Source organism: Oncorhynchus masou, chromosome 5 (assembly GCF_036934945.1).
Source record: "Oncorhynchus masou masou isolate Uvic2021 chromosome 5, UVic_Omas_1.1, whole genome shotgun sequence".
NCBI classification, from domain to species: Eukaryota; Metazoa; Chordata; class Actinopteri; order Salmoniformes; family Salmonidae; genus Oncorhynchus; species Oncorhynchus masou.
Window position 1 is genome coordinate 10,698,965 of NC_088216.1, and position 5,327 is coordinate 10,704,291.

Below are 5,327 nucleotides of genomic sequence, written 5' to 3' on the forward strand. Positions count from 1 at the left end.
ATAAGAAGCTTCCATTTAGACACAGGTCTAAGATGACATAATAAGCAATCTACAGTCCCCGAGTAAGCACTCAGTGTAAGCAATCTACAGTCCCCGAGTAAGCACTCAGTGTAAGCAATCTACAGTCCCCGAGTAAGCACTCAGTGTAAGCAATCTACAGTCCCTGAGTAAGCACTCAGTGTAAGCAATCTACAGTCCCCGAGTAAGCGGCGGTGCAAGCAGCAGGGCAGTGTCAGTGTGAAAGTGTGGTTTAGCCACAGCTCCAGAAACGTGAACTTCCCTGAAAAAGGTATATAAAGAGAACAGAGATCATAAGAGAAGCATAATCCTCACTGACATATGAGACAGACTTCATATGGAGAATCATCATAGGTAAATTTACTATTGCACTATACGCTTTTTGTTAGACTAGAACAATATTTGAAACACAGGGGTCTTGACACCTCTTGATCACAGACAAAGCGGCAGTCAAACAGTGAGACATCAAGTACAGATGTGATTAGCAATACAAGGAAACAGCCAAGTACCAGTTACAATATATTGAGTCTATACACAGAGTTGGAAGTGAATAGTATTAGGATATATGCTTTTTGTTGGACTTGAACAATATTTGAGAACTGGATAATTTTGCCTAAGTACTTATTGGATCACTATCTGAAGCTACTTGGTTGAACTTTGTGAACCGAAACTGAGTCTACGAAACACAGGGGTCTAGACACCTCTTGATCACAGACAAAGCGGCAGTCACACAGTGAGACATCAGGTACAGATGTGATTAGCAATACAAGGACACAGCCAAGTACCGGTTACAATATATTGAGTCCATACACAGAGTTGGAAGTGTACTAAGATATTGGAATTCGAATCTAGTGTTAGTGCTGTGAGAATACCAATTACAGGAAAGTGACCAAGGGGCTGAGCATTTAAGGTAATTGAACTATTTTAGCTATTTAGTCAATATTGTCAGAAGTGTTAACGCATTTAAAGTTTTGCAATATTATCTGGCATAGCTTAAAGCATTAAGGATTGATTGAGCATTATTGATGTATTGGGAAACTGTAGAACCATTGAATTGTCATAACGTGTATAAGACAAAAAACAGAGTGACTTAACCTCTAGCGTCGAGCAATCCCGTATCCGGGAGAAAATCATAGTCTCAAGCTCATTACCATAACGCAACGTTTCCTATTCATGAAAATCGCAAATGAAATAAATATATTCCAACACAAGCTTCGCCTTTTGTTAACAACACTGTCATCTCAGATTTTCAAAATATGCTTTTCAACCAAAGCTACACAAGCATTTTTGTAAGAGTATTGATAGCCTAGCATAGCATTAAGCCTAGCATTCAGCAGGCAACATTTTCACAAAAACAAGAAAAGCATTCAAATAAAATAATTTACCTTTGAAGAACTTCGGCTGTTTCAATGACGAGACTCTTAGTTAGATAGCAAATGATATCAATTTTTTTCCAAAAAGATTATTTGTGTAGACGAAAAGCTCCGTTTTGTTCATCACGTTTGATGAAAAAGAAAATGAAAGAGACAGGAAAATGCAGTCACTTTCAACGCCAAACGTTTTTCCAAATTAGCTCCATAATATCGACAGAAACATGGCAAACGTTGTTTAGAATCAATCCTCAAGGTGTTTTTCACATATCTATTCGATAATCTATCAGTGGTGGCAGTTGGCTTCTCATCAGAAGCAAACGGAAAAATACTGCAGCTGGAGATGACGCAATAATTGCGACGGAGGACACCAAGCGACCACCTGGTAGATGTAGTCTCTTATGGTCAATCTTCCAATGATATGCCGACAAATACGTCACAATGTTGCAGGCACAGAAAATGGAAAACGTAAGCTGACTCCTAGCTCCTTCACAGCCATATATAAGGAGTCATTGGCATGAGGCGGTTTCAAAAAATACAGCACTTCCTGATTGGATTTTTATCTGGGTCTTTTCTTTAACATCAGTTCTGTGGCACTCACAGACAATATCTTTGCAGTTTTGGAAACGTCAGAGTGTTTTCTTTCCAAAGCTGTCAATTATATGCATAGTCGAGCATCTTTTCGTGACAAAATATCTTGTTTAAAACGGGAATGTTTTTCATCCAAAAATTAAAATAGCGCCCCCCTATATCCAAAAAGTTAATAAATGCTTGAAACTTTGACAACTAGGCTAGATTAACTTCTTGCGTCGAGCAATCCCGGATCCGGGATCCTATTTATAGCTTCAAGCTCATTTGCATAACGCAACGTTAACTATTCATGAAAATGGCAAATGAAATGAAGTAAATATATTTGCTCTCAAGCTTAGACTTTTGTTAACAACACTGTCATCTCAGATTTTCAAAATATGCTTTTCAACCATAGCTAAACAAGCATTTGTGTAAGAGTATTGATAGCTAGCATGGCTATAAGCCTAGAATTCAGCCAGCAACATTTTCACAAAAAACAAGAAAATCATTCAAATAAAATCATTTACCTTTGAAGAACTTCAGATGTTTTCAATGAGGAGACTCTCAGTTAGATAGCAAATGTTCAGTTTTTCAAAAAATATTATTTGTGTAGGACAAATCGCTCCATTTTGTTCACGTTTGGCTATGAAAAAAACCTGTATCCAGTTATAGCCTCAAGCTCATTAGCATTTAGCGTAGCATTTAGCGGGCAACATTTGCACAAAAAAACAGAAAAGGATTCAAATAAAATAATTTACCTTTGAAGAACTTTGGATGTTTTCAACGAGGAGACTCTCAGTTACATAGCAAATGTTCAGTTTTTCCTGAAAGATTCTTTGTGTAGGGAGAAATCGCTCCGTTGTGTACATCACGTTTGGGTACCAAAATAAAAACGAAAATGCAGTCATCAAAACGGCGAACTTTTTCCAAATTAACTCCATAATATCGACTGAAACACGGCAAACGCTGTTTAGAATCAATCCTCAAGGTGTTTTTCACATATCTCTTCATTGATATATCGTCCGTGGGAAGCCTGCTTTCTTCTCTGAATCCCATGGAAAAATACTTGCAGCTGAGGTTTGCGCACCAATTTCGGCGCACACCGGGCGGACACCTGGTAAATGTGGTCTCTTATGGTCAATCTTCCAATGATATGCCTACAAATACGTCACAATGCTGCAGACACCTTGGGGAAACGATAGATCGGGCAGGCTCATTCCTTGCGCATTCACAGCCATATAAGGAGACAATGAAAAACAGAGCCTCAAAAATCCTGCTCATTTCCTGTTTGAAGTTTCATCTTGGTTTCGCTTGTAGCATCAGTTCTGGGGCACTCACAGATAATATCTTTGCAGTTTTGGAAACGTCAGAGTGTTTTCTTTCCAAAGCTGTCAATTATATGCATAGTCGAGCTTCTTTTTGTGACAAAATATTGCGCTTAAAACAGGCACGTTTTTTATCCAATAATGAAATAGCGCCCCTATAGATTCAAGAGGTTAACGATCTGGAGAGCAAACGCCTTTGACACTCTCACTGAACAGAAAGTGACCCTGGTTATAGGTTAAAGTGATTGCACTAAAGAATATTTCATTGTGTGGACAATAATATATCTTTAAGAGAGTCAAAACATATACCAATACTAGTTTCCAAGTGACTACTAGCTGACGAGCATAATAACCAATAGAATAAGGTATAAGGCAAAAGTCAGCACCGTGACACTGGTAATGAGGAAACCACTAGTTATGGATGTAGTATATCTGGTAATGAGGAAACCATAGTTATGGATGTAGTATATCTGGTAATGAGGAAACCACTAGTTATGGATGTAGTATATCTGGTAATGAAGAAACCACTAGTTATGGATATAGTATATCTGGTAATGAGGAAACCACTAGTTATGGATGTAGTATATCTGCTAATGAGGAAACCACTAGTTATGGATGTAGTATATCTGCCAGGAGCAAAAATGGTGAGCAAAGATTTTAGTTTTTCACAATGTATTCTGAATGTGAATGGGGGAAAACTCAGGGAAGTAACCTCCATTTTCAGGTTGCTTATGAGAGCATTTCACACTACTTTGGATGTTAATTGTAAGGATCGATTGAATGTCCTGCTTAAAATCATGTTTGTGTCATCATCACAAATCAAAAAACACTTCAACCAGTAAAATGCTTTTTGGCTTTTCCATCAACCTGACAATGAGGGTTTGTACACTGTTTGCCAAATTGGCCCACAACTTCACCTAACAACAAATATACCTGTAATGAACGAAGAAGCACTTTGGTTGTTGTTGCATGACATACTATGGGGCAAAAAAGTATTTAGTCAGCCACCAATTGTGCAAGTTCTCCCACTTAAAAAGATGAGAGGCCTGTAATTTTCATCATAGGTACACTTCAACCTCTCATCTTTTTAAGTGGGAGAACTTGCACAATTGGTGGCTGACTAAATACTGTATACCTAGAAACCTGGTTAAACTATCATTATGACATCATGGATGAATTCTGTATATCCTAGAAACCTGGTTAAACTATCATTATGACATCATGGATGAATTCTAGAATATACTATATATCCTAGAAACCTGGTTAAACTATCATTATGACATCATGGATGAATTCTAGAACATACTATATATCCTAGAAACCTGGTTAAACTATCATTATGACATCATGGATGAATTCTAGAATATACTATATATCCTAGAAACCGGGTTAAACTATCATTATGATCTCATGGATGGCCAGTCGTTGTATTCATAGTGTATTGAATTCAGGGGGTAGCCCTGAGCTGAACTCAAACCTGGCCCAGGGACAGTCAAATCAACACCTTATAACTGTTGGATGTCTGAACTTCTTGATGAGGTCGCTAGTTGTTGGGTTAAGGTTTCTACAATATCGTTCTCTATGAATTTGAGAGTGGTTACACTTCTCCTTCCCCCATCCCTCAGCTGTTAACCAAGTCTCTGGGCAGCCATTTTGTTGCTTTTGAAAACCCCACACAACCCAGCAATCTGCAGTTCAAACAATAACAAATCTGTCATTCCACCACTATTTTGGTAATAAAATGATTATGGGTTTGGAAAATGTAACTACAGACTGATCTATGGATGCAAGGATTGACCATCCATGATATCAACATTATAGTTTTAACCATGTTGAGGCAGCAGGGTAGCCTAGTGGTTAGAGTGTTGGACTAGTAACCGGAAGGTTGCAACTTCACATGCCAGAATGAAGCATGGTACAAATCTGTCGTTCTGCCCTGAACAGGCAATTAACCCACACGTTCTAGTCCGTTATTGAAAATAAAGAATTTGTTCTGCTTTATATACAGTGTTGATTTTCCCATTACATTTCTAAACATTATAGT